At 48.8% G+C, this 20,191-nt stretch overlaps 1 protein-coding gene and 3 non-coding genes across 4 annotated transcripts in view; 1 reads left to right on the top strand and 3 right to left on the bottom strand.

Annotated features, from left to right (window-relative positions):
• LOC130040153 (uncharacterized) overlaps positions 1-20,191 on the bottom strand; it is a 249,284-nt gene that overhangs the window by 35,032 nt on the left and 194,061 nt on the right. The window lies entirely within an intron of this gene.
• On the bottom strand, positions 5,923-6,016 carry TRNAI-UAU (transfer RNA isoleucine (anticodon UAU)). The gene is made up of 2 exons: positions 5,979-6,016; positions 5,923-5,958 (listed from the first exon to the last, which is right to left on the bottom strand). It is a non-coding gene; the product is annotated as a tRNA-Ile (tRNA).
• Positions 11,481-11,553, bottom strand: TRNAT-CGU (transfer RNA threonine (anticodon CGU)). The gene has a single exon. It is a non-coding gene; the product is annotated as a tRNA-Thr (tRNA).
• Positions 18,282-18,388, top strand: TRNAL-CAA (transfer RNA leucine (anticodon CAA)). The gene is made up of 2 exons: positions 18,282-18,319; positions 18,343-18,388. It is a non-coding gene; the product is annotated as a tRNA-Leu (tRNA).

The raw sequence follows: 20,191 nt of genomic DNA, 5'->3' as shown, positions 1-20,191 counted from the left end.
TGTTGGGGGAGATCTCGGCCCAGTTTAACAGCCTCCAGTTTGACGCCTGCACCCTCACTCAGGAATGGGACTCCCGTATCACAGGGTGCAAAGAACTAATTCTATAAACCCCAAGTATCTCTGCTTGTATCCCTCCTTTGACCCCCTGTGAGTCTCATCATTCTTTCCTTCTTGCCCCACGTCTCCTTAAGTTTATCCAGCCTTGCATCCAAGAAACAGCCCCCGTAACCCAGCTGTTCCTTCATCATACCCGGGGCTCTCCCAGCTGACCCCGTTCCTGACTCTTTCCAGCCTCACATCACCCTGACTCTGCAGGAAGTAGCCCAGGGCTGGCCCGCCTCTGCCCCTTTTATAAAGAAAAAGCCAAAATGTTGGGTCCGAGGAAGGGGCTCAAGGTAGGGCACCTTGAAACCACCCGTGGGCGTCGCCTGCGGGTTTCTTACCATGGTTGTAATTCCTGGAAGTTGCTGGAAAGCCCTATCTGGTGACAATAGACCGTGCAGCCAGCCTACACCTCCCCACCCCCCTCTAACCTCCTATAATCCCTTCCCTAGACCTCCTGCACTTCACTGTAAACTCACCCCAAAACGCATGCGACTTCACTGGCCTCTGTGGAGACCTGTGAACCGGGCCCAGGAGCACCCCAGTATATCTCCCCAGACCCCCACTATGTTTATTTTTTTTAATGGCTTTGCTAGTGATTTAAGGATTCTACTAATCAAAAAATTAACATTTTTGCTTTGTTCCTTTTAAAACGAACTTTTTTGCTTTGTTTCTCTTATTTTCTTTGGGGGCCATACCCAGCGGGGCCTTACCCTGGCTCTGGGCTCGGGGGTCACAACTGGCAGTGCTCAGGGGCCCATATGGGGTGACAGGGATTGCGCCTGGATCACCCGTGTGCAAGGCAAGCACCCAACCCGCTGGGCCATCATTTCAGCGCTAAGGTTTGTTCACTTTTAAAACGTAACTTCACTTTCGGTCTATGAATATTTTTCTCTTACTTCCAGTATCTCCTTCCTTTCACTTTCTTCAAATTCATTTGCTCTTAGCATCTTGAAATGAAAGTGTTGCCCATGGCTCAGTAATGTGGGGCGCCAGCAAGGAGGACTCAAGGAAAGAGTGCTCCCACCCTGGTCTGCTCCACCCTGCTGGACACCCACTGCAGGGCAATGCCTGGTGAACCGCAAGCACCTACCCTGGCACAGCCCCTCACGCCCTGCCAGCCCCACGAGGTGGTCATCCAGCCGAGCCCGGAATCCGCTTGTTCTGGTCTGGGGTTGGGCGGCGGTGGGGGGGTATCCCGGCATCTGATTTCTCAGAAGCTCTGGACTCAGGCTGGCACAAGGACCTGCTCTTTGCAGGAAAGGAAAGTCAATCCTAGACCCTTCCAGGTCCCACTGTTGGACACAGAGCGCCAAGAACAACTCCATTTTGCCTGCCCCTGATCTACGTCTTGTTTTCTTAAAACCCCGCCCTCTCCCCCGCCCCCTTGACCAGAAGGGCATCTGGGTGGGCTGAAAACCGCCTTGACGAATAGTTTCATAACCCAAATATCAGAAGCCACCCTGATGCGGTGGAGCAAGGTTGAGGGGCGGATAGTCGCCAGAACGTTCTGGAACATATCCAGATGACCAATCCGTAACTTTTTTTTTTCTTTTTTTTGCTTTTTGGGTCACACCCGGCGATGCACAGGGGTTCCTCCTGGCTCTGCACTCAGGAATTACTCCTGGCAGTGCTCAGGGGACCATATGGGATGCTGGGAGTCGAACCCAGTCGGCCACGTGCAAGGCAAACGCCCTACCCGCTTTTCTTTCTCTCCAGCCTCCATCCATAATTGTTTATACTGTCTGAAACTATGTTTCCTTTTGAATCAAGAAACTCGCTTTGCTTACTTATGCTTTTCTTTGAATTTGTAAGCCACGCCTATGATGTAAGCACTGACTATAAAACTTGAAGCATCTCCCGTCCCTTACTCAGGGTCTCGCTTTGGCCTGCGAGCCGGAGAGCTTGACCCCAGATAGCTGGTTTGAATAAACTCCGTTTGTATTTTGCATTACTGACTGGACTCTCTGTGTGGTTTGAAAGAGGGAGTATTGACCTCAGACCCCAACACCATCAGGCTGAGCACAGGGCCAGGAGAAAGCCCTGAGCATGCGAGGTGTGGGAACCAATGTTTGGTGTGTGTGTGTGTGTGTGTGTATAAATATATATATGTGTGTGTGTGTGTGTGTGTGTGTGTGTGTGTGTATCACTGTGCTCGAGCTGGCCCAGTAACGTCTCCATTGTGAGACTTGTTGTTATTGTTTTTGGCATATTTGGCTTGCCAGGCTTTGCCATAAGGTCAAAATACTCTCAGTAGCTTGTCGGACTCTCCAAGAGAGGTGGAGGAATCGAACCTGGGTCTGCTGCGTGCAAGGCAAATGCCCTACCCACTGTGCTATCTCTCCAGCCTCTATATATATATATATATATATAACTCTTGTGATGAAGCACATATTTCAACATCCTCTTCTCCTGGTTCTATTCCGACTCTGCCTTGGGTCACACATGTGGGCTCTTTTTTTTTTTTTAATGTAGGAGTACTGCTATTTATTCAGCCGCTGGTTAGCTGATTGAATTGTGCATGAACTCCACCTTACTTTTTTTCTTTACATTTATAATTTTATTTATTGAATCACCGTAAGAGCAGTTACAAAGCTTTTGTAAGTCTAAGTCTCGGTCATACAATGAAACACCCGTGCCCATTCTCCACCCCCAACAACCCCAGTATACCCCAATCCCACACCCTCCCCCTACCTGTGGGGCAGATGATTTCCACATTACTCTCTCTCTACTTTGATTACATTCAATATTTTGACACCAGATCCACCATTATTATTTGAGATTTTACCCCAACACTCAGATCTGCTGAAAAGGCAACAGTAGACAGTTTGTTTTCTATTGCTGGTTATGAATAACATACGATGTCGCATGGCTACAGTAGTGGTCCCGCGATTTTGAAATTTAAACACTTAAATCTGGAGGGATTTCTGCCAAAACCTGCTGGGTTCCAAGGTTTGCTCCTGAGTCTCTGAGATCATGGCCATTAAGCAGCTTGATCAGGAGCCAGAGAGGCCGTTCGTGGGTGATGACTTAGGGTCTCATTAGGGTGGGGAGGACAGGACTGGCTCCACCTCCATCCCATGAGGCCCTGCGTGCCTCGTCACTGCAGGCCCAAACTTGACTGTCCAGTGGCCTCTGGAGGATGGCAGCCACTGGGCTGCCCAGGGGAACAGGTCAAGGCACAAAACCTATTCCCACCTGGGTTGGCCCAGCACCGTTAACCTACTTCAGGGACCGGACGTATTTCTGCCAAAAGCCGCTGGGTTTTGAGATTTGTTTCTGAGTCTCTGGGAACATGGCCATTAAGCAGTTCAATCAGGAACCAGAGAGGCCTTGCCTCAAATTATATAGCTGAGCCGGAGGTGGTTTGTGGGTGTGTCTCCCACATACCTAACTTCTGGCCGTTTACTTTCTTGGTAAACTTTACCCCAAGTTTTTGGGGTCTGGCCAAAGGCACAACAGCAATTTTGGGGTATCTGGAAGTCTGAAGGCGCCATCAGGCTGCTGATGCATTCACCTCACAGGTACAGATTGACCTGCTGGCGGCACCATACCCCCGACATATGTGGGCTCTGATTGATGCATCCCTCTGCCTGACCCAAGACTCTCCCCTGTGGCCTTCTGCCTCTGCTTGCTCAAGGAGACAGGCGCTGCCAATCCTGCATGGATCCGCGCCACCAGCACCTACCCTGGCTGTCACCCCCTCCTTACTCATCCTATTTTTATTTTCCATTTTCTCTGCAAAACTATTAAGTCAGGATGCGCCTGAAGAACAAAGCGCATGCCTTGTTGGATAAGACTCGGACCAATCCCCAGTGAGCAAAAACAACAACAACAAGAAGTAACGCTTGTCACCATGGGTGGGAGGCGGAGGTAGTTAGGACAGAGAGGAGACCATTATGACAATGAGACTGGGAAATGATCACTCTGGACAAGAACTGAGTGCTGAGAGGAGGTGAAGGGGTATACATGAGAACCTCTCAGTACCTGTATTACAAACCATAGTGAGAGAGAGAGAGAGAGAGAGAGAGAGAGAGAGAGAGAGAGAGAGAGAGAAGAAAAGTGCCTGCCACAGAGGCAGGTGTGGGGTGGGAGGGAAACTGGGGACACTGGTGGTGGGAATTGTACACTGGTGGAGGGGTGGGTGTTGGAACATTGTATGACTGAAACACTATCATGAACAGCCTTGTAACTGTGCATCTCACAGAAATTCAATTAAAAAAAAACTTATCACCACATTTCTTAGTTGCCCATTAAAAAAAATCATTTGAAGAATACTTTTCTTTCAAGAGATTTGCACATAGAACCCTGCACACGGTCAATGCAGGTTCGATCCCGGGCACTCTCCACGGCCCACCAAGCCTCGCCAGGAATGATCCAGCAGTCCAGAGGCAGGTGTGGCCCAAACTCATCCCCCCCCAAAAAATAATAATTAATTAATTAGGGGTTGGAGACATCGTACAGCAGATACGACACTGCCCTGCCCTGTGATCAATCTCCGGCATCCCATCTAGTCCCCAGAGCACTGCTAGGAATGACCCCTCAGTGTCGAGCTAGGAGTAAGCCTGAGCACTGCTGGGTGCGCCCTCTCCCTCACCTCCCCCCACTGAAAAAGAGATTTATTTAGAGAGTTGTAAGGAGGGAGAGAAATACTGTGCTCAGAGGTCACCAACTGACTTCTCCAGTGAGGACAAAAGCAGACTATGTACTTCAACCGGAGACTGGCCAGTTGCCGGGCCATGAGTCTATTTATTATAATGATTAATTCACTGTGTGTTTTAATTCAAGCTCTAGAGTGTCCTCTTTGTAATTATTTATTTGGAGGGGAGGCACACCTCTTTTTAATTTAACCCCATAGCCTTAGCACAGAGAATGGTCCTGGCAGGAAGTGGGTACTGGGTACTGGGTACTGTGTGTTGGGGCATGGCAGCACCTGGTCGGAAGGGGCCGGGAGTGCTGTACCTGAGCTTGGTCACTTCCCCCACCTGTGGACGGTACCAACCTGTCGGAATTGTCCTCGGGCAGAATTGTCCAGCGGTCAACAAATCGCAGAAATGAGTGTTCAAAGGAAAGAACTGGGTGAAGATATTCCAGTCCTGTGTTTCGAGATACTGTGATGGGGGGTGTCTGGGATCGTGTTGGGGGACAGATGGTGGCAACTGCCCGTGGAAGGGCCAGAGAGGCAAGGAGGGTCTAGGGGTGAACCAGAATCCTGGAGAGACTGGACAAAACTGGGCAGTCTTGAATCTTTTGTTCCAGACATGGTGTAGGATGAATGAAACTCTCCAAACACGTGCATTTATTTTCTGATGACACTGGGAGACAATTCCATAGCCCATCACCTGCGCCTGATGCATCAGGAAAGTCCGGTTCCTGTGACCCTGGGCGGTGGCACTCTGGCCAAAGCACCCATTGCAGGGTGCACTCAGGCCCCCTCGCTGCTGCAAACCGGGTGCAATTAAAGCTAGGCTGCCCGGGCTGCAAACTGGGTGCAATTAGAGCAAAGCTGTCCGCGTGCACCTTGGCACAGCAGGGAGCCTCCTTGAACGCTGCAGAAATTGGCAGAGCCCACCTTCCTGGCTGGGTCTCCAAGAGGGCGGGAACGGCCTGTGATCCAACAGCACGTGGCTAGCAGGGGTTCGACCCGGCTCCTCTCGCAGGGTGAAAACGGGGTTTCCCTCCAGTCTGTCTTCTTCACGGAAAAGAGAACCATGTTCTTTTTCTTCTTGCGGGAAGGCAAACGTTTGCAAGGGGGGGGGCAGGGAGGGGAGGATGAGCGGCTCTGCTTGGGACCACTGACACCGCAAAGGGAAGAAAACATGCTCCAGGTGAGGCTCGAACTCACAACCTCGGCATCACCCGCACATATACTGCTGTATAAGTACCGCGCGCTAACCGATTGCGCCACTGGAGCATGCTTTCCCCGCGCTGGCGGCGCGCTCTCTACACTCCCGCGCCAGGAGGCGACCCCCCCCCCCACCACACGCCGCCTCCCGCGTCCCCCCTCCCCCCGCCCCCCACCCTCGCGAACGCGCGCGGGGCTCGTGATCGCGCCTCGGGGCGGCCTCGGCGCCCACCTGGGCGGGCGGGGGGGGTCCCGCATGCTCCCGGCGGCGCCCCCACATCCTCGGCGCCCGCGGGCTCTGCGCACTGGAGAACCTCGAGCCGCCGGCACTAGGGATGGGGGGCGTGGGGGGGGGGGGGATCGAGGCCCGGCTCCCCCCCCCCCAAACACACGCCCCCTGCCCGCCCTGCGCTCTGGTCCCCTCGGGTCCAGCTGCCCGGTCTGGGTCCTCCTTCCCGGCACTGGGCTGCATCAGGGCCACGAGTCACTTACAACCCTTCGCGGTTAAGACTCTGCACGGGGGGATGCAGAGTCTCGGCGGACGAGACCCCAAGGAACCTGCAACAACTGGATGGTGTCCGCGCAGCTGCCCGGTTTCCCCCACTGTCCCGCGCCGGCCGGAACTTGCATCCTTATGGACTGAAGTGACGTGCATTAGCAACTGTGTCCTTCAAGGTCACTCTAGTTCTCTAGGGTGTAAGAAAAACTTATCCAAGGACAGATAAAAGCCACACCCAGTAGGGTCAGCATCGTAATGCCCGGGCACCCGCGGCATCCCGGTGGAAGGATGCGTCATTCTCTCCCGTCTATTTCAGCCTTCCACAAGATGTTTCATTATCAAATAAATGATTTCCGCTTAAGCGAAGCCCAGTAGCAGCGAATGGCATCTCTCATCTTTCCTTACAGGCGAGAAGTAGGCGCCGTGTGCTCAGTCACCCACACTAGGGTGCTTGGTGCTTGGGTTCTTTCCCCACTACAGATTTTTTTAAATCATTATTTTTATCATTATTATTATTATTTCTTTTTTTTTCTTGAATCACTGTGAGATAGACCCAGCGGGTAGGGCGTTTGCCTTGCACGCAGCCAACCAGGCTGACTCGGGTTCGATTCCTCCATCCTTCTTGGGGAGCCTGGCAAGCTACCGAGAGCACTCGCCCCCGTGGAAAAGCCTGGCAAGTAACCCGTGACATATTCTATATGCCAAACACAGTAACAACAAGTCTCACAATGGAGACGTTACTGAGCCCGCTCGAGCAAATCTATGAACAACGGGAGGGCAGTGCAGACAGTGCAGACCTTTACAAAGCTGTTCATGATTAGGTTCGAAGTGTGTTCCAACACCATCCCTCCACCCATTACATTTCCCAGCCTCCCATCACCCCCACTCCCAGCCCCAGCCTGCCTCTATGCTCTATGCTCTCTCTCTCTCTCTCTCTCTCTCTCTCTCTCTCTCTCTCTCTCTCTCTCTCTCTCTCTCTCTCTCCCCTCTTGGGCATTGTGGTTCGCAGTACAGATACTGAAAGGTTCTCTGTCCCTTTACCTACTTAACTCAGTTCTTGTCCAATGTGTTCATTTCCAACTAGTATTACCATCCCGGTCCCTTCTCTATCTGTGGGCTGTTTCCCCACAGATCTCGGCTATCTTGAACAACGCTGCAATGAACACGGGGAACACAAATATCTTGCTTAGGGGCCACACCCAGAGTGCTAAGGGCTTCCTCCTGGCTGAGCTCCAGGATTACACCCAGAAGGGCTCAGCAGGGGTCCCGCAGCATGGTGTCATGTTACGCTCCCTTCAGGGAGAGAAGAACCTGGGACTCAATGATAAAGATCTTTTTGTTCTCACTTACCTGTTGGCAAACAGGAAGAAATGCTATTTTCATCCTTAAATATCTCAGGATGCCTGTTCTGTAGCAATCTTGTTACTTCTAGACGTAAACTCAGAAATTCCAAGTTTTTCTGGAGTCTTACCCCGAGATCAAACTCCAGTCAGGTTTCCTCTGAGAGCTCTTCTAAATAAGGCCTTCCCTTGGGCCCTGCCTTTGGAATGTGAGCAAAGATTAGCAGAAACCCCCCACCCTTGATATCTGGCAGATGCCTGAGGCTTCACCTTGGTTGTCTAAATTCTAGGCCAGTTTAGGAAGAATTCCTGAGGGCTTAGTAACTCTCCACCCACCAACTCCTCACCTGTTTATTGGTCATAAATCACCAGTTATTGGACTATATTTGGAGAGCTTCCTCTATCCTCTTTTGTAATCATCTTAATAAACTCTTACTTTTTGCTTGTTTGTTTTTGTTTGGGGGTTACTAGCTCTTCAGGCCAGCCCTTACCACTTTAATGAGTATCAGAATAATTTCTTTTTAACCATGCTCATGAGCGCTTTGGGGTTTGGGAAGGGTAAAAATTTCTCACCCAATTTACAACTTTCCCTTTTCCCAGCTGAGGACTTTCACTCAGTCCCAGTGAAATTTTTGGTCACCCTCATGCCTACAGGCCTGTAATCCACTTTTCTGGAGTCTACTGACAAAGACACTTTCCTTGACCAAACTATAGTCACAGCCCTTTGAGGCTGCTATTTAATAAAGATACATGAAGAATAACCACGGCCCGGAGCGGTAGTACAGAGGGTTAGCCACCCGCCTTGTATGCAGCTGACCAGGGTTCGAAATCCGACACCCATATGGACCCCAAACCCAGACAGGAGTGCAGCCAGGACTCGCTCCTGAGCACCGAGCACCACCAAATGTGGCCCCCCCAAAATACAAAAGAATAAGGAGAAAATGGGCCAGAAAGATAGGACAAGAGTTAAGATGCTTGCCTTGCTCGTGGCTAGTTTGATCCCTGACAATGGTCACCTGAATTCCAGGGCTTACAGAGCAGCCCCAGAGTATCACCAAGTGTGGCCCAACCCTCCCCAAAGAACACACAGTAAGGCTGAAAGATAGTGCTGTAGGCACATCCTTGCACACAGAAGACCTGGGTTTAAACCCCAGCACCGCATCTGGTTCCCTGAGCACTGCCAAGAGTGAGCACATGTGGGGAATGGCTTAAAAAAATAGGAATTCCACTCACATTCCTGGAGGGGAATTTTTTCTTTTGGGGAGACCCCAATCAGGGATTAATCCTGGCTCTGTGCTCAGGGATCACTGCTGGTAGTGCCCAGGATTAACCCCTGTGCAATCTCTTCAGTCGTCCTGGGGGTTAACTCTCACAATACTGTTCGGGGCCCCTAACAGTTTTTAACTCTGTGAATTGGCCACACGCGACCTCCAGAAATTCATTAGAGTCTCGGGCCATACCACCCTGGACGCGTCCAATCGTGTCTGATTTTTTGAAGAAATTCAGCAGTTCACCGAGTTTGGGTTTTCTGATTACTGTTGATGTCCCCTGCAGTATCTGGTTCTCCGTGAGAGGACCGTTTATCGGTCCAATCGTGGGGGTAGGGTTTGAATGCTGTAGTCTCAGGATGAAGGAGAAATGTAGCCAGGTTGGGGGCAGGGTTGGGGCGGAGAGAGGCGGGTCCAAGGGGCTGCGCAGAACGGCTCGCAGGAGGCCCACTTGGCTCCTGGTACCATCTGGTTTGTTCCCTCCACCTGATGTAGAATACCATCGCAAAGGGCGGTCAGGCTGGTACCTTTGGCTCCGTCCTGCTGGGAATGAATCAGACTGGATGGACTGTCATCTTGTGAGGTCGGAGCGGGGCTATCACAGGCCTCACTTTAAGGCCGAAACAGGCAGGAGGCCTAAATTTTTGTTTCCCCCTGTCCCCTCCCCAAAGAATTCCCTGAGACTGTCCTTGGCCGAAGCAGGAAATCCCCTAGATGCCTCTAGCCAGACCTGTGATAAGTAGGATATCTCTGGGTACAGGAGGGGGGCAGGGGATTGACCAATTAGCTCACAGACTTGTGACTGCTTCGCCAGCAACTCCTGGGAAAACTGCCAACGTTGCTTATGTAACAGTATGCCAGCTAATGTTCCCTGCAACCTGGGTCGGGGTCTCTGTCGAGACGCCACTGCGTTGGATGAGACTCAGACCCTAGCTTGAGCTATCAACAAAGAGTGCCTTGAATTTGCATCCTTGCATCTGGTCTGGTCAGCGTGGGAGCATAACTCCCTTTCCGGACAGAACGGTGTAAGTAATAAGTTAGCCTGGACACCGCAAAAGAAAGGGTTTCTCAGCCTTTTATTAGATTCAACCCTAACCCTCCCGCTATTCACATGTAAGTAATAAGTCAGTCAGGGAACAAAGGAGTTCTGCTAGCCCTGTGGGCACGGAAACCGGGAGACTGGTTTTGAGCTCCAGGAAATACTCTGCTCCTTTTCACTGAACTTTCTCTGCAGGATTGTAGTTTGGCTACTTCAGATCTCTGCAAATCTGTAAGCCTCTACCCTAACAGTCTTTTTTTTTTTTTCTTTTTGGGTCACACCCAGCAACGCTCAGGGGTTACTCCCGGCTCTGCACTCAGGAATTAAGGAACTACTCCTGTAATTACTCCTGGTGGTGCTTGGGGGACCATATGGGATGCTGGGAATCGAACCCGGGTCGGACGCATGCAAGGCAAAAAAAAAAGCTCCTCTACCCTAATAGTCTTCAGGCCCACAGTTTAGGGGCTGATTCTCCACATCCACCCCAGCAGAGCAGGCCCTGAGCACTGTGGGTGGGTGTGACCCCCAAATTCATGCAAACAAATGCAACTTCGTTTCCAATTCCTTGGCTTCCATGTCAATCATCATCTAATCACACACACACAAAAACACAACAGACTGAAAAAGTCCTTCCCTCCCTTCTGCTTCTTCTTCCCTTCCTCCCTCACTCCCTCCCTCTCTTTTCTTCCTTTCTTTATTTTCCTTTTGTTTTGTGGCCACACCTGAAAGTCAGTAGGTCAGTGTTGGTGTTGATGGGCAGGGGTGGTGGGGACATACCTGCCCAGTCCCAGCTCCATGTGTTGAAATTTTTTAATTACCAAACATGACACCATAAAAATAACAGCTTTTTTCTCATCATGCAAAGTCCAGTGTCAGTAGACCAAGTGCAGACATTATAGTTATTAACCCAACAAAAATATTACAGAGATGGCCTTCGTTCTTTACCACTGTAGCACTGTCCTCTCGTTGCTCATCGATTTGCTCGAGCGGGTACCAGTAATGTCTCCATTGTGAGACTTGTTACTGTTTTTGGAAAATCGAATATGCCACGGGGAGCTTGCCAGGCTCTGCCATGCGGGCGGGATACTCTCGGTAGCTTGCCGGGCCCTCCGAGAGGGACGGAGGAATTGAACTCAGTTGGCCGCCTGCAAGGCAAACGCCCTACCCGCTGTGCATCACTCCAGCCCTAGTTAGTTCTTTACTAAAAAGAAATTAACTTCTAATTTAATTTACTAAAAGGAAACGAATCTTATTAAATTATCTCCCAAGATTCCAGACACCTAAGTTTCTACTTTTGACAGGTCGTGTGTCTAGGTTTTGGCGTCCAGGGAACCACCGTCCAGTACACCACCCGACACTCCCACTTGCTTAAAAAACCAAACTTCCCAGGCCCCAGTGAGATTCGAACTCACGACCCCTGGTTTACGAGACCAGTGCTCTAACCCCTGAGCTACGGAGCCCCAGTGAGCACATTCTTAGTCACTTCTCCTAACACTGAGCCTAAGCCCAACTCTGCGTTTTAGTTTCTCGGGCTAGTTTTTAATTGGTTTCTAAAAACAGGGACACTCAGTCGTCCTCTCCTTCCCGATAGCTGAGCATCTGGGGCTGTAGCGTCTTGATGAGAGGGCAACCTGATTTACAGCCACAGCCTCCACTCCGCTGTTCTTTTGCAGATTCACTCCCCAGTGTTCCAGACTTGGGTTCTGAGTGCTTTGGGGAAAAGGAGTTGGCGTGCGGGGTCGGGGGCGGGCGGAAGGCAGTGACCTCAGGGGACACCGAGGAAGGGAGAGGCCGGCTGCTGTAGCCGAGTCTTCGGGGCTTGAAAGCTTCTTTGGAGCCTCGATCAGAGACTTGAAACCGTCCCACATTCTCCACCGGGCGTCGCTGAAATCCAAACAAGAATTCTGGCCAATGCACTGTAGCAAAGACGCCAGAAAACTGTGGGGACTGTGACCCAGTGGTTGGACTGAGCCCAGACAAGCCATCACAGGCCAAGATCCAGCCAAGAAACTGCAAAGTCCCCGATCTCCTGTCTCAGATTCTGGGCTCTGAGTATCTCAACCCAGCGCAGGCCTCTCCCTGCTGGCTTACCAGCTGGATCATAAAGAAACAGCACTGCTTAGTTGCAAACACCCCAGTCACAGCCACAAGGCTACTGATCACTTGATCACTTGACATCCCGTTACTCATTGATTTGCTCGGGTGGGCGCCAGTAATGTCTCCATTTGTCCCTGTCCTGTGCTAGTGTAGCCCAATGGTGTCTGCTCGCTCCAGGAACAGGAAGAGCCTCAAACCATTTGTTCAGGGTCTTGACGAAGAACTCTGACCATCTCATAGGTGAAATTTAGTGAAACAGCTGGGAAAATGAGGGTTCCCTGCTTGAGAAGTGTGGGGGGCGGGGGGGGGGGGCAGCAGTCTGCTGATCTCTGAACACAGTCCTCCAACTCCTGACTCGAAGGCCAGAAAGAAGGTCTCACAGAGTAAGACAATCATTCACTCCATCCACCATACCACCCCCCAAAGCCCAAAGCCAAATAATGTCTCTGTATAATCAGGAGTAAACGAAATAAACAAGAAATGGACGTATTAATGAAGGCTTGAGCTACGGAGGGGAAGGGAATGTGAGGTCAATTATCCCAGTTTTCCATCAGTAATTTCCTGAACCTCTTTAGAATTAAAGGTTCATCTCTTGCTTACTAAAAGAATGTGTTCGGGTTCTCCAGAATCCTAAACTTGCCTGAAGAGAAAACATCCTATCTACTGAAACCCACCCAAATATTAGAGGAAAAGTGAAGGCAGCCTCAAGAAAAATATCACCGGGGTATGGTGCCACTAGCAGGTCAACCTGTACCCGTGGGCTGAAATGCATCAGCAGCCTGATGGTGCCTTCAGACTTCCTGAGATCACAAAATTGCATCTGTGCCTTTGACCGGACCCAACAACTTGGGGCCAAGTTTGCCAATAAATTAAATGGCCAAAAGTTAGGTATATGGAACCAAACCATCTCCGGATCAGCTATATTAGCTCATTTATTGGCCTTATTTCAGAGACTCAAAAATAAATCTCAAAAGAGATCAAAACCATAGTTAATCACAGACCCATGCATGGCTGAACATTCTGGGGTAAATTGGAGGAGGGCGGGTTGGCCAGGGGCCCGTCCAAGCAGAGCCCCTGGCAGCCACATGCTTCCACAATCCAAAATCGCCACTATACCCCCGGCCTGATTTCACCGGCTCAGGACGGACCTCACCAAGATATAATCTGCTGTGCAGGTTTTGTGACTGAAATCTCCAGGCTTTCTTGGGGTTGGGATGGGCTACCGTCCCCCACCTCCCTGTACTTCCAGAAGCCTCTAAGTCACATCCACACCCCAAAGCGACCACCAAACTGAAAACCTACTCCAGGCTTACCGTCCCAATAAAAATACCAAATGCCCTGAACAAAGACCATGACCTCTTAGCACCTGTACTGCAAACCATAATGCATAAGAGCAAAAGGAGAGAGAGAGAGAGAGAGAGAGAGAGAGAGAGAGAGAGAGAGAGAGAGAGAGAGAGAGAGCACGAAAGAAAGTACCTCCCAGAGAGGAAGGCTGGGGATGTGGGGGTGGGCTTTGGGGGACATTGGTGGTGGGAAATCATCTCTGGTGAAGGGATGGGTGCTGGATCATTATATGACTGAAGCCCAATTGTGAACAGCTTTGTAATGGTCTATCTCACAGATATTCAATTAAAAAAATTTTTTTAAAAGTAATGTGGAGTTCATGCCCAAGTCAATCCGTTTATTCAATGACTGAATAAACAGCAGTAATCCTACATTATTAAAACATTATTAAAAAAAATCAAGTCCCAACAAACCTGGTAATTTGCAGTTTTTGCATATTTCATTCTGTGTTTTGAGTTTAGCGTTTGTAAAAAGCTTTCTTCTAAAGTTTTTTTTTATACAGAGAGGCAGACAGACAGACAGACAGACCCAAAGAGAGAGAGAGAGAGAAAGAGGGGGGAGGGAGAGAAGTGCCTACCCTAGAGGCAGGTGGGAGTGTGGTGGGGTGGCAGGAGGGAAACTGAGGACATTGGTAGTGGAAAATGTACGCTAGAGAAGGGATGGGCGTTGGAAGATCATCTGACTGAAACCTAATCATGAGCAACCTTGGAACTTTGCATCTCATAGTGATTCAATAAAAGTTTTTTTAAAGAAAATTGTCACTGTCCACTGTCCTCCCGTTGTTCATCGAGTTGCTCGAGCGGGCCCAGTAACGTCTCCATTGGAGACTTTGTTGTTACTGTGTCTGGCATATCGAATACGTCACGGGGAGCTTGCCAGGCTCTGCCGTGCGGGCGAGATAAAAAAAATTTTCTTGGTGGAGTTTATGCCCAACTCAATCAGCCTAATTAGTAGCTGAATAAATAGCAGTACTCCTACATAAAAAAAGAAAAAAATTAATTTTCTTTAAAAAACTGTTTGTCTACTTTGGACAAACTTGCAGGCTATCGAATGTAGCCTGCCCACAGGGCAGAGTCTGGCAAACTTCCCGTGGCCTACCAAATATGCCAAATACCAGTAACAATGATGGGTCTCATTCTCCTAAAGAGCCTTGAATATAATCTCAGGGCTAGGATGAAAGAGACGTTACTGGGGCCTGCTCGAGGCAATCGACGAATAACAGGATGATGAAATGAAATGAAAAATGAAATGAAAAAACTGTTTGGGGTGAAAGAAATAGTCCAGTGAGTAAGGAGCTTTCACTGTACATAGCCCTCCTAAGGGTCAATTCCCTGGCACCCTATAGGTACTCTATATGGTCCCCTGAGCATCTCCAGGAGTGGTCCCTGAGTATAACGCCAGGAATAAGCCCTGGGCACTGCCAGTTGTGCCCCCCCCCCAAAAAAAAAACTGTTTAACTTTAGGAAAATACAGTTCTGTTATAACTAAAGGAAATGTCTTGAACATAATGTCATTATATACATAGTTTAAAAGTGAGGCCAAGGGCACAGCTGTAAAAGCTTAGTTGGATCTGAGAAAGACTTAAGGTGGCACCTTGAACAGATTCATGGATAAGTGAGCTTCCAGCAACTGTGGCCCTGCCCTTCAATCCACATGACTGAATAGAGCCCAGTTAAGTATTCCATCTCATTCCTGCTCAGGTTACAGATCTATTATAAATTAAAATTTTTTCTTTAGTAGCTCAGATAGAGAAGGGAGCACCAAGTAAAGGATGTTGGGAGGATCCTCCCAGGATGGGAGATGCATGCTGAAAGTAGACTCTAGACCGAACATGATTGCCACTCAATGCCTCTTTTGCAAACCACAGCACCCAAAAGGAGAGAGAGAACAAGGGGGAATGCCCTGCCACAGAGGCGGGTGGATGGGGGAGGTGGGGATGGGAGGGATACTGGGATCATTGGTGGTAGAGAATGGGCACTGGTAGAGGGATGGGTACTTGATCATTGTATAACTGAAACCCAAGGACAATTTTTTTTTTTTTTTGCTTTTTGGGTCACACCCGGCGATGCACAAGGGTGACTCCTGGCTCATGCACTCAGGAATCACTCCTGGCAGAAGCACAAAAATGTTTAAGGTCTACAAATGTACCTCATGGTGTTTTTACTAATAAAAATTAAAGATAAATAAATAAAATAAAAGCAAAGAAAAAATTTTTCTTTAAAACTTATGTCAGGCTGGAGAGATAGCACAGGCTGTGAGGTAGCACCCTGTCTTGCCCGAGACTGACCTCAGTTCCATCCTGGCACCATATATTGTTGCATAACATTGGTATGTCCTTTTCCTCCCACAGGGAGCCTAAGGTTTATTGAGTTACTCCCATAACAGTGCTCCTGAGGCACACCCAATTCCATCAAGCACTAATAATCCTATATTGCTTTTTCTCTTTCCTTTATGTCACTCGCATGGTTTATTCAGCAATGTCCTTTTTGTGTAGACACAGGAAGACAGTAGATGCTATGCTTTGTAACATGGGAGTCAACAGACTCCAAATAATATCTATTCCTGGGTATCCATCATATTTACTTGACTTCAGTCTCAGTTCCTTACTTCCTAATACCCTCCAAAGGAGGGTCCCAGCGAGGGACAAGGATGGACCCAAGGCAAGCTGTAAGCTACCCTGGCATTGGAAAGGGACAAGCTACGCGCCATAAGAAGTATAAGTTAAGAACATGGTCATGGAACAAACTGTCATGACCCAAATAGAAGATAACTGAATAAGGACCCTGTTGGGGTTAGGAAAGACTAACCTGGCCAGAGGCCTGTAGTCTGGTATATATAGCAAGATGTTCCCAGGAAGAGCCAAACTTTAAGATTAATACATCTCTTACTGTGTTCATACAAAATGACTAGAAATATTATAAGTAGATTTACTCTGATTTTTGTTTGGTTTTTTCTTTTTTGGGTCACAGCCGGAAATGCTCAGGGGTTACTCCTTGCTCTGCACTCAGGAATTACTCCTGACGGTGCTAGGGGACCATCTGGGATGCCAGGGATAGAAACCAGGGACAACGTCTTGCAAGGCAAACACCCTACCCGCTGTACTATCGCTCTGGCCCCTACTTTGATTGTTTAAATGGATTACTAGCTGAGGAAAGGAGGAAGCAATACTCCCTAGATGGAATCCCACCCTTGATCTTATTTCCTAGTAATCTGGAGTGCCGAACCCTCAGATGAGATTTTGTCCTTGAGTTAATCTCCTATCGAATGTAGCCTGCCCACAGGGCAGAGTCTGGCAAACTCCCCGTGGCGTACCAAATATGCCAAATACCAGTAACAATGATGGGTCTTATTCTCCTAAAGAGCCTTGAATATAATCTCAGGGCTAGGATGAAAGAGACGTTACTGGGGCCTGCTCGAGGCAATCGACGAATAACAGGATGATGAAATGAAATGAAAAAAAAAAATCTCCTAGAACTTCCTCTGCAGGAGTGGCTTTACCTCTGTTTGTCATTATGACAAAGTTCAACCCCACCTATGTGTACCCCCGCCCTTCGTGATTTTTATATAACTAGGTTGTAAGGGGAAGACTAAAAGGAGGCTAGGGAAGAGCAGAGAAGCGACTATGAAGACGATGGGGAAAAGAGGAGGAATTACTATGCCGTAAGGGGAGAGATCGAGCTCCCTTGGGGAAGGAAGAGAGAAAAATTAAAAACAAACTGTCTACCAACCAGCCTGCAGCCCAGTTTCTCCATTACCCCCATCCTTCATCTGTCCATTGCTGTGGGCCGGCTAGGGGGACGGTTCTCGGTCACTGAAACGCTCTCACCCTGTGCCCCCACGCTTTCTTGAAACTCACAACATATGATCTCCCAAGCACCACTGAGTGGCCCTTGAGTACCACCAGATGTAACCAGAGAGAGAGAGAGAGAGAGAGAGAGAAAGAGAGCGAAGACATATAGCAATTAAATTCATGTTCCTGAAATAGAATGCATTGGCAAGCATATGGTCATGAGTTCAAATCCCTGGTCTCCCACACGCACCAATCCTGGTAACTATTCTATGAGTAACTATCCTGGCATCTCTCAGTCTTGCTCATGAAAGGGAAACACGTCTCAGAACAGCTGCAACGCCGGGGAAGGGCGGGCGACCAGCGGCGTTTCCCGGGAGCAGAGGCAGGGGGCAGTGATGGTAACTGAATGATCCCTGAGCTCCGAAGGTCGAGGGGAAGTTTCAGTTCGAGATCCTTGGGAAGTGCCTAGACACCCACGTCACCAACTGTAGATCAGTCGCCGGAGAGGGCTGCCCCCACGCTGAACCTGTGGGTTGAGGATCTGAGTCCAAGGAACCCAGGGATGCTTCAGTCAGCTCAATCAGTGGCTGGATAAACTGCAGTTCTTGTACATTAAAAAAAAAAAGAAGAAGAAGAACCTGGGGTCTGGGTGACAGTCGGGGATCTGTGACATAGGAAGGGGATCTGTGCAGCGGCTGGTGGCCCAGGGCAAGGTCCCCAGGCAAGGGGAGGCAGCCGGAAGGGCATGTGCTAATACTCTGCTGTCGGTTCTCCAGGTCGAAGGTGTCATTCGGGTGGCAATTATACGCGCGCTCTTTTGTCTTTGCATCTCGCAGTCAGCGGATCCAGGATTCCTGCCTGCTCTGACTCATTCCAGGAATAATTTTCCTCCGGAACGCCGCCAGGCGCTGATGTAGGTAAAGCAACAGTCTGCGAGCAGAGTGTCACCGCCAGTGTGTCAGGATGGCCGAGTGGTCTAAGGCGCCAGACTCAAGTTCCTACTTCCCACTACGGGGTCTTCTGGTCTCCGAATGGAGGCGTGGGTTCGAATCCCACTTCTGACACATCTGTTTTTTTTTTTTTTGCTCATCAGTATCACACATTGAACTGTAACAATCCTATCATAAGAAACTTCCCTATGGAACACTGAGTTTTTGGGGATTTTGAGGCTCTTTGACCCTCTATGTTGTCGAGAGATCTAGTTACAGGGGAAAAAAAAGATAGCACGTCTTCATTGCATTTGTGCACAAGGAAATAGGATCTATGGGAAAGTTATCAGAAAGTTTCCTGTGTTGCTTCTAAAATAAAACACCTCCTCAAGATTATAGCACTTAAAAAAAAAAAGATTATGGCACTTAAAAACCGCACCATACAGAAAAGCTCATGCTGTCAGAATAAAATTATTAGCTCCCCTGATATTGGTATGTGTGTTTGGGTATTTTTCAAAGAAATTATAGGGGCATCATGGCTTACAAACTGTTATTAGTAATATTTCATACATGAACTATCCCGGCATTATATCCACCACCCACGCGTTCTCTTCTCTCCACTACTGAGGTAAGTCTTTGTAAAGGGGTAAGTGCATTTTGTGAATATCTCCATAGATCAAGCTCTGTTCTAAAATTAAGATCTGAGGCTTTCAGGGGCTGGAGCGATAGCACAGCTATGGTCCCCTGAGCACCGCCAGGAGTAATTCCTGAGCCAGGAGTAATTCCTGAGCCGGGTATAATCCAAAAAGAAAAAAAAAGAGAGAGAGAGAGAGATCTTTGTAGCTTCGGTACTGAATGACTTTTCTTCCTGTGTAGCATTTTGATTATTATGCAGCGATTTCTCTCCTAAGAAGGTACCTGACCACAGTCCTCAGACCTGCCCGCCTTACCCTTGACTAGTATATAATCTTCGTAGCTTAGAGGGAGCAGGTTGTTGAATGAAACCTAGACTTGCATCAGGTGTACTGCAAAAGCAAATGTAAGATGGTGCATTTTCCAAACTTTTAAGTAAAAGAAAAATTTCTAAATTAACTACCAATGGTAATTAAAATCACGCAAAGCAGCAATACACTTGCTGGTAGTTTCCCCCCCTTAAAGAATAAATATGAAGTACTTTATAAGGAGATCTTCAGATTGAAGGGGTGGAAAGGACTGAATACCAGGCATGACAGGGAGAAAACAGACTCAAGGCAGAAGTCAGACTGACAGATTGATCTTCTGTGGGCCAATAGCAAAAGGGATTAAACCACAGGCACTGTGGAATCCCTTCCCTTCCCTTTCCTTCCCTTCCCTTCCCTTCCCTTCCCTTCCCTTCCCTTCCCTTCCCTTCCCTTCCCTTCCCTTCCCTTCCCTCATACCACTATTTACACTTTCCTATATTCCTCCTAAGCACTGTTTACTTTTCCTTTTCTGCCTTTCCACCAAAGAATCTCTATCTTGAGACCCCTGATGCAGTAACCAGGAGGTAACTGAGAACCAGTTTCAGACGTTCTAGTTTCAAATGCAACAAACTCAGACATCTTAGAGGTCGGCTTGTCAGTTGCACTTATGACAAAGGAACACCGGGCTGTCCCAGGTTGGGAAAGATGAATATGAAAGAAAGAACTAAAAAAAATAATAATAATTAGAAGTGGAGACTAAGACGTGGACAAAATAATAAGGAAGAGAAAAATCAAGACCCTTCTCAGGCAGAGTGTTTCAGCACAATTATGCTGGGTCCATGGAGAGGCATCGAGGCCGTCTTCTGCTAGAATTAGGGTAGTTTAATCTAAAGTGGAGGCATTGAGGCCAGCCTTTACTGGAGTCCCTATTTTATGTCAGAACAGCTGGGATGGGCTATCTCAGTCCTTTAGTCAATTTCTAAAGAAACTAAGTTCC

Source organism: Sorex fumeus, unplaced genomic scaffold (genome assembly GCF_029834395.1).
Source record: "Sorex fumeus unplaced genomic scaffold, SorFum_2.1 ptg000094l, whole genome shotgun sequence".
Taxonomy (NCBI): domain Eukaryota; kingdom Metazoa; phylum Chordata; class Mammalia; order Eulipotyphla; family Soricidae; genus Sorex; species Sorex fumeus.
This window is presented reverse-complemented; position numbering and strand designations above follow the sequence as displayed.